At 40.7% G+C, this 13,441-nt stretch overlaps 1 protein-coding gene across 1 annotated transcript in view; it reads right to left on the reverse strand.

Moving 5' to 3' along the window:
* The window catches only part of IFT172 (intraflagellar transport 172), a 619,018-nt gene that overhangs the window by 420,923 nt on the left and 184,654 nt on the right, over positions 1-13,441 (reverse strand). The gene's annotated exons all lie outside the window — the stretch shown is intronic.

The following is a 13,441-nucleotide window of genomic DNA, read 5'->3' on the forward strand; positions in this document are numbered from 1 at the left end:
ACAGCAACCCCTGCATACCATTTACATGATATTATACAGCAACCCCTGCATACCCTTTACATGATACAGCAACCCCTGCATACCCTTTACATGATACAGCAACCCCTGCATACCCTTTACATGATATTATACAGCAACCCCTGCATACCATTTACATGATATTATACAGCAACCCCTGCATACCCTTTACATGATATTATACAGCAACCCCTGCATACCCTTTACATGATATTATACAGCAACCCCTGCATGCCCTTTACATGATATTATACAGCAACCCCTGCATACCCTTAGCATGATGTCATGTTTCGCGTGCACTAGCATACTCATAGGCTCCATGCCCTTTTCACATGTCACTCTTATTATCATAAGTGTTATATAACCCCATTCTCCATTCCTTTAGGTGATTCCCATTTCCCCCCATACCCCCCACCCTCCCCCCCACCACCCATCCTAATAGCAGTCCTCCCCAGCTAACTGAAGCTACCCATTCGCTATAAAACAATTTAAATCTATATCTACATTATGACCCACAGGAACCAACGTGTTCATTTTATGTATCCATTCAGTTTCTAGCTGAGATATCCTCCTTTCTCGATTACACCCCCTCCAGTTAGGGACTAGTTTTTCAATCCCACATATTTTTAGGGTTTTGATATCACAGTTGTGTTTTTCACCCACGTGTTTGGACAAGTTGTGTTTCAAAAAGCCCTTAGCAGAATTACATATGTGTTCACCCCATCTTTTATGTAGGGCCCTGGTGGTGCGCCCTACATATTGCTGACCACATCCACAAGTGATTAGGTATACAGCATACTTTGTTCGACACGTGATGAACCCTTTAATTTTGTAGGTCCTTCCAGTACTAGAGGATTGCACCTCTTTACATCTAGATGTTAGTCCTTCCTCACAGGCTCTACAGCTTCTGCAAGGATAGAACCCATCCTCCTGCCAGGGGTTAAGGGGCCTACCCGGGGTGTTGACACAGCTCGGGGCCAAGTGATTCTTCAAATTTGGGGCCTTACGGTATAAGAATTTTGGTCTATCAGGGATCACTTTTTTCAGAGTGGGGTCCTGCTTCAATATACCCCAGTTCTTGTTGATCACACCCTCTACTTTTCTAAACTGTTTATTGAAATCTGTAAGGAAACCAAAATCCATTCCATCTCTGTTCTGCGATCTTTTAATAAAGGTGCTTGCCCGTTCTATTTCCGCCACCTCTCTTCTGGTTGTCTCTATTTCACCCTTCCTATACCCCTTATCCAGAAATCGCTGAACCAGCCTGCTGGATTGTTGGTGGTATTCTTGTACCGTGGAGCAGTTCCTTCGAATCCGCAGGAACTGACTCCTAGGTACGGCCCTAAGCCACTGGGGATGGTGGCAGCTTCCCACTGGGATGTAACCATTCCGGTCCGCATCCTTAAAGTGAGTTCTGGTCCAGTAGGCTCGGTATCTTTTAGAGCACTAGCCAGTAAGATATTGCGGAGAGGGACGCTAGATGACAGAGGCGTGCGCCTTGTCACCAGCTTAGTGCATCTCATCTCTGCATACCCCTGTACCTGGAATCAGGTAGCTTGTCAAACAAGGGGCTGGCTGTGTTTCATTTTCTTGATGAAGTTTTTTTGACCCAATGAGTGGTTATACACCACTGATCTGTTTTTAACCATTTTTTAAATAAACTGGTACGCTTTTATGCGATGTGGAATTCGTTTTTTGCTTACACAGACTGGGAATAGCCGAGAGAGGACTGCCAGAGAGGCTGCGGGGTGGCCAATACCCCGAATGCGAGCATTGGCCTTGGAGGCCTAGAAGTCTGGTGAGTCTTTCCCCGAAGGGGGGGCTTTTTCATTATATGACATATTCGCTGTGTTTAAGAAGGAACAGGCAGAGAAGAGCGCTTAACCATTTCACTGAAGAACTCTATTTTTTATGGCTGCACGCATCTAGGAAGAGCGCTCACACATGATAACCATTATATGAGCAAGGACATTATACATGTGGTTACTACCTGCCAATGTGTTTTACTTAGAATTTAGCACCTGTAATATGAATGTTTGATGAATGTTTGATTCATTATCTTTTATAAAATGTTAGAGGTGACCCACTTAACACCTGACTCAGCATATGAGCGCAGTATCAGGGTGCTGTAATTGTTGTAAAAGTGGTTTGCGCCTTGGATATCTGCCATGCAGGCAGTTTTTGCCCAGTCTCTTTCTTATGGTGGAGTAGTGAACACACTGACCTTAATTGTCCCAGCATCATCCTCTTGTCCCTGTGTCCATGGGTTTTGGCTGCTGCGCATGGGTAGCCGTTGGGACGGGAGGAGGACGGGGCCAGGGGGGCGGGCGGACAGGTGTGCGTGAGATGGACGACGGAGGTGTGAAGAGACCTAGAGCACGTTTTTAAATAGGCTTAAGTCAGGGAATGCCTTTATAAAAAAAATAAAAGCCTTCCTGAGAAAACCCCATGAAAAGATGGACTAGTTCAAAACCTGTCGGTTCTGCCAGATTTCTACCTACTGTCCGCAATATAGGAGAAAAGTAATTGATGGCTCATTTTACTTTGGAAGAAACATACTTCTTATTTATATATATTTACATGTATTTTAAAGTTTACAATTTTTTGCAACAGTGGTCCTTGAAGTATTGTAACTTAGAGCAAGCATTGGTGATCATTTCACACTAAAGATAAAGAAATAATAGTCATAAAGATTAGAAGCTCGGTGAAAGCCAAATAGCCCATTCTGCTCCATGGAAGGGGGAGGAGGAACAGTCTGGAAGCAAGAAGTGTTCCAGCAGGTAGAACACAAGACCAAAGTACACATCTAGAGAGTCATAAGAGAAGAACTAGAATGGTGGAAACCAACGTACACATCTAGTAAGTCATAAGAGAAGAACTAGAATGGTGAAGACCACAATACACATCTAGAGAGTCATAAGAGAAGAACTAGAATGGTGGAAACCAACGTACACATCTAGAGAGTCATAAGAGAAGAACTAGAATGGTGGAAACCAACGTACACATCTAGAGAGTCATAAGAGAAGAACTAGAATGATGAAGACCAAAGTACACATCTAGAGAGTCATAAGAGAAGAACTAGAATGGTGGAAACCAACGTACACATCTAGAGAGTCATAAGAGAAGAACTAGAATGGTGGAAACCAACGTACACATCTAGAGAGTCATAAGAGAAGAACTAGAATGATGAAGACCAAAGTACACATCTAGAGAGTCATAAGAGAAGAACTAGAATGGTGGAAACCAACGTACACATCTAGAGAGTCATAAGAGAAGAACTAGAATGATGAAGACCAAAGTACACATCTAGAGAGTCATAAGAGAAGAACTAGAATGGTGGAAACCAACGTACACATCTAGAGAGTCATAAGAGAAGAACTAGAATGGTGGAAACCAACGTACACATCTAGAGAGTCATAAGAGAAGAACTAGAATGGTGGAAACCAACGTACACATCTAGAGAGTCAGAAGAGAAGAACTAGAATGATGAAGACCAAAGTACACATCTAGAGAGTCAGAAGAGAAGAACAAGAATGGTGAAGACCAAAGTACACATCTAGAGAGTCAGAAGAGAAGAACAAGAATGGTGAAGACCAAAGTACACATCTAGAGAGTCAGAAGAGAAGAACAAGAATGGTGAAGACCAATGTACACATCTAGAGAGTCAGAAGAGAAGAACAAGAATGGTGAAGACCAAAGTACACATCTAGAGAGTCAGAAGAGAAGAACAAGAATGGTGAAGACCAAAGTACACATCTAGAGAGTCAGAAGAGAAGAACAAGAATGGTGAAGACCAAAATACACATCTAGAGAGTCAGAAGAGAAGATCAAGAATGGTGAAGACCAAAGTACACATCTAGAGAGTCAGAAGAGAAGAACAAGAATGGTGAAGACCAAAGTACACATCTAGAGAGTCAGAAGAGAACAACTAGAATGATGAAGACCAAAGTACACATCTAGAGAGTCAGAAGAGAAGAACAAGAATGATGAAGACTAAAGTACACATCTAGAGAGTCAGAAGAGAAGAACAAGAATGGTGAAGACCAATGTACACATCTAGAGAGTCAGAAGAGAAGAACAAGAATGGTGAAGACCAAAGTACACATCTAGAGAGTCAGAAGAGAAGAACAAGAATGGTGAAGACCAAAGTACACATCTAGAGAGTCAGAAGAGAAGATCAAGAATGGTGAAGACCAAAGTACACATCTAGAGAGTCAGAAGAGAAGAACAAGAATGGTGAAGACGAAAGTACACATCTAGAGAGTCAGAAGAGAACAACTAGAATGATGAAGACCAAAGTACACATCTAGAGAGTCAGAAGAGAAGAACAAGAATGATGAAGACCAAAGTACACATCTAGAGAGTCAGAAGAGAAGAACAAGAATGGTGAAGACCAATGTACACATCTAGAGAGTCAGAAGAGAAGAACAAGAATGGTGAAGACCAAAGTACACATCTAGAGAGTCAGAAGAGAAGAACAAGAATGGTGAAGACCAATGTACACATCTAGAGAGTCAGAAGAGAAGAACAAGAATGGTGAAGACCAAAGTACACATCTAGAGAGTCAGAAGAGAAGAACAAGAATGGTGAAGACCAATGTACACATCTAGAGAGTCAGAAGAGAAGAACAAGAATGGTGAAGACCAAAGTACACATCTAGAGAGTCAGAAGAGAAGAACTAGAATGATGAAGACCAAAGTACACATCTAGAGAGTCATAAGAGAAGAACAAGAATGGTGAAGACCAAAGTACACATCTAGAGAGTCAGAAGAGAACAACTAGAATGATGAAGACCAAAGTACACATCTAGAGAGTCAGAAGAGAAGAACAAGAATGATGAAGACCAAAGTACACATCTAGAGAGTCAGAAGAGAAGAACAAGAATGGTGAAGACCAATGTACACATCTAGAGAGTCAGAAGAGAAGAACAAGAATGGTGAAGACCAAAGTACACATCTAGAGAGTCAGAAGAGAAGAACAAGAATGGTGAAGACCAAAGTACACATCTAGAGAGTCAGAAGAGAAGATCAAGAATGGTGAAGACCAAAGTACACATCTAGAGAGTCAGAAGAGAAGAACAAGAATGGTGAAGACGAAAGTACACATCTAGAGAGTCAGAAGAGAACAACTAGAATGATGAAGACCAAAGTACACATCTAGAGAGTCAGAAGAGAAGAACAAGAATGATGAAGACCAAAGTACACATCTAGAGAGTCAGAAGAGAAGAACAAGAATGGTGAAGACCAATGTACACATCTAGAGAGTCAGAAGAGAAGAACAAGAATGGTGAAGACCAAAGTACACATCTAGAGAGTCAGAAGAGAAGAACAAGAATGGTGAAGACCAATGTACACATCTAGAGAGTCAGAAGAGAAGAACAAGAATGGTGAAGACCAAAGTACACATCTAGAGAGTCAGAAGAGAAGAACATGAATGGTGAAGACCAATGTACACATCTAGAGAGTCAGAAGAGAAGAACAAGAATGGTGAAGACCAAAGTACACATCTAGAGAGTCAGAAGAGAAGAACTAGAATGATGAAGACCAAAGTACACATCTAGAGAGTCATAAGAGAAGAACTAGAATGGTGGAAACCAACGTACACATCTAGAGAGTCATAAGAGAAGAACTAGAATGGTGGAAACCAACATACACATCTAGAGAGTCAGAAGAGAAGAACAAGAATGATGAAGACCAAAGTACACATCTAGAGAGTCAGAAGAGAAGAACAAGAATGATGAAGACCAAAGTACACATCTACAGAGTCAGAAGAGAAGAACAAGAATGGTGAAGACCAAAGTACACATCTAGAGAGTCAGAAGAGAAGAACAAGAATGGTGAAGACCAATGTGCACATCTAGAGAGTCAGAAGAGAACAACAAGAATGGTGAAGACGAAAGTACACATCTAGACAGTCAGAAGAGAAGAACAAGAATGGTGAAGACGAAAGTACACATCTAGACAGTCAGAAGAGAAGAACAAGAATGGTGAAGACCAATGTACACATCTAGACAGTCAGAAGAGAATAACTAGAATGGTGAAGACCACAATACACATCTAGAGTGTTAGAGGAGAAGAACAAGAATGGTGAAGACCAAAGTACACATCTAGAGAGTCAGAAAGGAAGAACTAGAATGGTGAAGACCAACGTTCACATCTAGACAGTCAGAAGAGAAGAACAAGTGTGGTGAAGACCAAAGTACACAACTAAAGAGTCAGTAGAGAAGAACTAGAATGGTGAAGACCACAATACACATCTAGAGAGTTAGAGGAGAAGAACTAGAATGGTGAAGACTAACGTTCACATCTAGACAGTCAGAAGAGAAGAACAAGCGTGGTGAAGACGAAAGTACACAACTAAAGAGTCAGTAGAGAAGAACTAGAATGGTGAAGACCACAATACACATCTAGAGAGTTAGAGGAGAAGAACTAGAATGGTGAAGACCAACGTTCACATCTAGACAGTCAGAAGAGAAGAACAAGCGTGGTGAAGACCAAAGTACACAACTAAAGAGTCAGTAGAGAAGAACAAGTATGGTGAAGACCACAATACACATCTAGAGAGTTAGAGGAGAAGAACTAGAATGGTGAAGACCAACGTTCACATCTAGACAGTCAGAAGAGAAGAACAAGCGTGGTGAAGACCAAAGTACACAACTAAAGAGTCAGTAGAGAAGAACAAGTATGGTAAAGACCAAAGTACACATCTAGAGAATCAGAAGAGAAGAACTAGAATGGTGAAAACCAACGTACACATCTAGAGAGTAAAAAGAGAAGAACTAGAATGTGGAAGACCACAATAAACATCTAGAGAGTCCGAAGAGAAGAACTAGAATGGTGAAGACGAAAGTACACATCTAGACAGTCAGAAGAGAAGAACAAGAATGGTGAAGACCAATGTACACATCTAGACAGTCAGAAGAGAATAACTAGAATGGTGAAGACCACAATACACATCTAGAGAGTTAGAGGAGAAGAACAAGAATGGTGAAGACCAAAGTACACATCTAGAGAGTCAGAAAGGAAGAACTAGAATGGTGAAGACCAACGTTCACATCTAGACAGTCAGAAGAGAAGAACAAGCGTGGTGAAGACCAAAGTACACAACTAAAGAGTCAGTAGAGAAGAACTAGAATGGTGAAGACCACAATACACATCTAGAGAGTTAGAGGAGAAGAATTAGAATGGTGAAGACCAACGTTCACATCTAGACAGTCAGAAGAGAAGAACAAGCGTGGTGAAGACCAAAGTACACAACTAAAGAGTCAGTAGAGAAGAACTAGAATGGTGAAGACCACAATACACATCTAGAGAGTTAGAGGAGAAGAACTAGAATGGTGAAGACCAACGTTCACATCAAGACAGTCAGAAGAGAAGAACAAGTATGGTAAAGACCAAAGTACACATCTAGAGAATCAGAAGAGAAGAACTAGAATGGTGAAAACCAACGTGCACATCTAGAGAGTCAAAAGAGAAGAACTAGAATGTGAAAGACCACAATAAACATCTAGAGAGTCCGAAGAGAAGAACTAGAATGGTGAAGACCAACGTACACATCTAGAGAGTCAGCCATGACGAACAAGAATGGTGAAGACCAAATTAAATATCTAGAGAGTCAGAAGAGAAGACAAAGAATGGTGAAGATCACAGTACACATCTAGAAAGTTAGATGAGAAGAACAAGAATGCTACACATCTAGAGAGTCAGAAGAGAAGAACAAGAATGGTGAAGACCAAAGTACACATCTAGAGAGTCAGAAGAGAAGAACAAGAATGGTGAAGACCAACGTACACATCTAGAGAGTCATAAGAGAAGAACTAGAATGGTGAAGACCACAATACACATCTAGAGAGTTAGAGGAGAAGAACTAGAATGGTGAAGACCAACGTTCACATCTAGACAGTCAGAAGAGAAGAACAAGAATGGTGAAGACCAATGTGCACATCTAGAGAGTCAGAAGAGAACAACAAGAATGGTGAAGACGAAAGTACACATCTAGACAGTCAGAAGAGAAGAACAAGAATGGTGAAGACGAAAGTACACATCTAGACAGTCAGAAGAGAAGAACAAGAATGGTGAAGATCAATGTACACATCTAGACAGTCAGAAGAGAATAACTAGAATGGTGAAGACCACAATACACATCTAGAGTGTTAGAGGAGAAGAACAAGAATGGTGAAGACCAAAGTACACATCTAGAGAGTCAGAAAGGAAGAACTAGAATGGTGAAGACCAACGTTCACATCTAGACAGTCAGAAGAGAAGAACAAGCGTGGTGAAGACCAAAGTACACAACTAAAGAGTCAGTAGAGAAGAACTAGAATGGTGAAGACCACAATACACATCTAGAGAGTTAGAGGAGAAGAACTAGAATGGTGAAGACTAACGTTCACATCTAGACAGTCAGAAGAGAAGAACAAGCGTGGTGAAGACCAAAGTACACAACTAAAGAGTCAGTAGAGAAGAACTAGAATGGTGAAGACCACAATACACATCTAGAGAGTTAGAGGAGAAGAACTAGAATGGTGAAGACCAACGTTCACATCTAGACAGTCAGAAGAGAAGAACAAGCGTGGTGAAGACCAAAGTACACAACTAAAGAGTCAGTAGAGAAGAACAAGTATGGTGAAGACCACAATACACATCTAGAGAGTTAGAGGAGAAGAACTAGAATGGTGAAGACCAACGTTCACATCTAGACAGTCAGAAGAGAAGAACAAGCGTGGTGAAGACCAAAGTACACAACTAAAGAGTCAGTAGAGAAGAACTACAATGGTGAAGACCACAATACACATCTAGAGAGTTAGAGGAGAAGAACTAGAATGGTGAAGACCAACGTTCACATCAAGACAGTCAGAAGAGAAGAACAAGTATGGTAAAGACCAAAGTACACATCTAGAGAATCAGAAGAGAAGAACTAGAATGGTGAAAACCAACGTGCACATCTAGAGAGTCAAAAGAGAAGAACTAGAATGTGGAAGACCACAATAAACATCTAGAGAGTCCGAAGAGAAGAACTAGAATGGTGAAGACCAACGTACACATCTAGAGAGTCAGCCATGACGAACAAGAATGGTGAAGACCAAATTAAATATCTAGAGAGTCAGAAGAGAAGACAAAGAATGGTGAAGATCACAGTACACATCTAGAAAGTTAGATGAGAAGAACAAGAATGCTACACATCTAGAGAGTCAGAAGAGAAGAACAAGAATGGTGAAGACCAAAGTACACATCTAGAGAGTCAGAAGAGAAGAACAAGAATGGTGAAGACCAACGTACACATCTAGAGAGTCATAAGAGAAGAACTAGAATGGTGAAGACCACAATACACATCTAGAGAGTTAGAGGAGAAGAACTAGAATGGTGAAGACCAACGTTCACATCTAGACAGTCAGAAGAGAAGAACAAGAATGGTGAAGACCAATGTGCACATCTAGAGAGTCAGAAGAGAACAACAAGAATGGTGAAGACGAAAGTACACATCTAGACAGTCAGAAGAGAAGAACAAGAATGGTGAAGACGAAAGTACACATCTAGACAGTCAGAAGAGAAGAACAAGAATGGTGAAGATCAATGTACACATCTAGACAGTCAGAAGAGAATAACTAGAATGGTGAAGACCACAATACACATCTAGAGTGTTAGAGGAGAAGAACAAGAATGGTGAAGACCAAAGTAAACATCTAGAGAGTCAGAAAGGAAGAACTAGAATGGTGAAGACCAACGTTCACATCTAGACAGTCAGAAGAGAAGAACAAGCGTGGTGAAGACCAAAGTACACAACTAAAGAGTCAGTAGAGAAGAACTAGAATGGTGAAGACCACAATACACATCTAGAGAGTTAGAGGAGAAGAACTAGAATGGTGAAGACTAACGTTCACATCTAGACAGTCAGAAGAGAAGAACAAGCGTGGTGAAGACCAAAGTACACAACTAAAGAGTCAGTAGAGAAGAACTAGAATGGTGAAGACCACAATACACATCTAGAGAGTTAGAGGAGAAGAACTAGAATGGTGAAGACCAACGTTCACATCTAGACAGTCAGAAGAGAAGAACAAGCGTGGTGAAGACCAAAGTACACAACTAAAGAGTCAGTAGAGAAGAACAAGTATGGTAAAGACCAAAGTACACATCTAGAGAATCAGAAGAGAAGAACTAGAATGGTGAAAACCAACGTACACATCTAGAGAGTAAAAAGAGAAGAACTAGAATGTGGAAGACCACAATAAACATCTAGAGAGTCCGAAGAGAAGAACTAGAATGGTGAAGACGAAAGTACACATCTAGACAGTCAGAAGAGAAGAACAAGAATGGTGAAGACCAATGTACACATCTAGACAGTCAGAAGAGAACAACAAGAATGGTGAAGACGAAAGTACACATCTAGACAGTCAGAAGAGAAGAACAAGAATGGTGAAGACCAATGTACAAATCTAGACAGTCAGAAGAGAATAACTAGAATGGTGAAGACCACAATACACATCTAGAGAGTTAGAGGAGAAGAACAAGAATGGTGAAGACCAAAGTACACATCTAGAGAGTCAGAAAGGAAGAACTAGAATGGTGAAGACCAACGTTCACATCTAGACAGTCAGAAGAGAAGAACAAGCGTGGTGAAGACCAAAGTACACAACTAAAGAGTCAGTAGAGAAGAACTAGAATGGTGAAGACCACAATACACATCTAGAGAGTTAGAGGAGAAGAACTAGAATGGTGAAGACTAACGTTCACATCTAGACAGTCAGAAGAGAAGAACAAGCGTGGTAAAGACCAAAGTACACAACTAAAGAGTCAGTAGAGAAGAACTAGAATGGTGAAGACCACAATACACATCTAGAGAGTTAGAGGAGAAGAACTAGAATGGTGAAGACCAACGTTCACATCAAGACAGTCAGAAGAGAAGAACAAGTATGGTAAAGACCAAAGTACACATCTAGAGAATCAGAAGAGAAGAACTAGAATGGTGAAAACCAACGTGCACATCTAGAGAGTCAAAAGAGAAGAACTAGAATGTGGAAGACCACAATAAACATCTAGAGAGTCCGAAGAGAAGAACTAGAATGGTGAAGACCAACGTACACATCTAGAGAGTCAGCCATGACGAACAAGAATGGTGAAGACCAAATTAAATATCTAGAGAGTCAGAAGAGAAGACAAAGAATGGTGAAGATCACAGTACACATCTAGAAAGTTAGATGAGAAGAACAAGAATGCTACACATCTAGAGAGTCAGAAGAGAAGAACAAGAATGGTGAAGACCAAAGTACACATCTAGAGAGTCAGAAGAGAAGAACAAGAATGGTGAAGACCAACGTACACATCTAGAGAGTCATAAGAGAAGAACTAGAATGGTGAAGACCACAATACACATCTAGAGAGTTAGAGGAGAAGAACTAGAATGGTGAAGACCAAAGTACACATCTAGAGAGTCAGAAGAGAAGAACAAGAATGGTGAAGACCAACGTACACATCTAGAGAGTCATAAGAGAAGAACTAGAATGGTGAAGACCACAATACACATCTAGAGAGTTAGATGAGAAGAACTAGAATGGTGAAGACCAAAGTATACATCTAGAGAGTCATAAGAGAACAACAAGAATGGTGAAGACCAACGTACACATCTAGAGAGTCAGCCATGACTAATAAGAATGGTGAAGACCAAATTAAATATCTAGAGAGTCAGAAGAGAAGAAAAAGAATGGGGAAGACGAAAGTACACATCTAGACAGTCAGAAGAGAAGAACTAGAATGGTGAAGACCAACGTACACATCTAGACAGTCAGAAGAGAAGAACTAGAATGGTGAAGACCACAATACACATCTAGAGAGTTAGAGGAGAAGAACAAGAATGGTGAAGACCAAAGTACACATCTAGAGAGTCAGAAAAGAAGAACTAGAATGGTGAAGACCAACGTTCACATCTAGAGAGTCAGAAGAGAAGAACAAGTGTGGTGAAGACCAAAGTACACAACTAAAGAGTCAGTAGAGAAGAACTAGAAAGGTGAAGACCAACGTACACAACTAAAGAGTCAGTAGAGAAGAACTAGAATGGTGAACACCACAATACACATCTAGAGAGTTAGAGGAGAAGAACTAGAATGGTGAAGACCAACGTTCACATCTAGACAGTCAGAAGAGAAGAACAAGCGTGGTGAAGACCAAAGTACACAACTAAAGAGTCAGTAGAGAAGAACTAGAATGGTGAACACCACAATACACATCTAGAGAGTTAGAGGAGAAGAACTAGAATGGTGAAGACCAACGTTCACATCTAGACAGTCAGAAGAGAAGAACAAGCGTGGTGAAGACCAAAGTACACAACTAAAGAGTCAGTAGAGAAGAACAAGTATGGTAAAGACCAAAGTACACATCTAGAGAATCAGAAGAGAAGAACTAGAATGTGGAAGACCACAATAAACATCTAGAGAGTCCGAAGAGAAGAACTAGAATGGTGAAGACCAACGTACACATCTAGAGAGTCAGCCATGACGAACAAGAATGGTGAAGACCAAATTAAATATCTAGAGAGTCAGAAGAGAAGACAAAGAATGGTGAAGATCACAGTACACATCTAGAAAGTTAGATGAGAAGAACAAGAATGCTACACATCTAGAGAGTCAGAAGAGAAGAACAAGAATGGTGAAGACCAAAGTACACATCTAGAGAGTCAGAAGAGAAGAACAAGAATGGTGAAGACCAAAGTACACATCTAGAGAGTCATAAGAGAAGAACTAGAATGGTGAAGACCACAATACACATCTAGAGAGTTAGATGAGAAGAACTAGAATGGTGAAGACCAAAGTACACATCTAGAGAGTCAGAAGAGAACAACAAGAATGGTGAAGACCAACGTACACATCTAGAGAGTCAGCCATGACTAATAAGAATGGTGAAGACCAAATTAAATATCTAGAGTCAGAAGAGAAGAAAAAGAATGGGGAAGACCAATGTACACATCTAGAGAGTCAGAAGAGAAGAACTAGAATGGTGAAGACCAACGTACACATCTAGACAGTCAGAAGAGAAGAACTAGAATGGTGAAGACCAAAAACGTACACATCTAAAGAGTCCAAAGAGAAGAACAAGTATGGTGAAGACCACAATACACATTTAGAGAGTCCGAAGAGAAGAACAAGTATGGTAAAGACCAAAGTACACATCTGGAGGGTCACAAGAGAAGAGCTAGAATGCTGAAGACAAAAGTAGACATCTGGACAGTCTGGTGAGAAGAACAAGAGTGGTGAAGACCACTAGAGAGTCAGAATCGCAGTACACATCAGCAGAGTCCATATGAGAAGGACAGTCTGATGAAGATCGGGAATGGGGAGGAGCACAGTACACATCAGAAGAATCTATATAAGAAGGAAAGGAGAGCAGAACATTGCTGATTTGCACAAGACAGATCAGGATAGTAAGTGAGAGGA

Source organism: Hyperolius riggenbachi, chromosome 4, assembly GCF_040937935.1.
Source record: "Hyperolius riggenbachi isolate aHypRig1 chromosome 4, aHypRig1.pri, whole genome shotgun sequence".
Classification (NCBI taxonomy): domain Eukaryota; kingdom Metazoa; phylum Chordata; class Amphibia; order Anura; family Hyperoliidae; genus Hyperolius; species Hyperolius riggenbachi.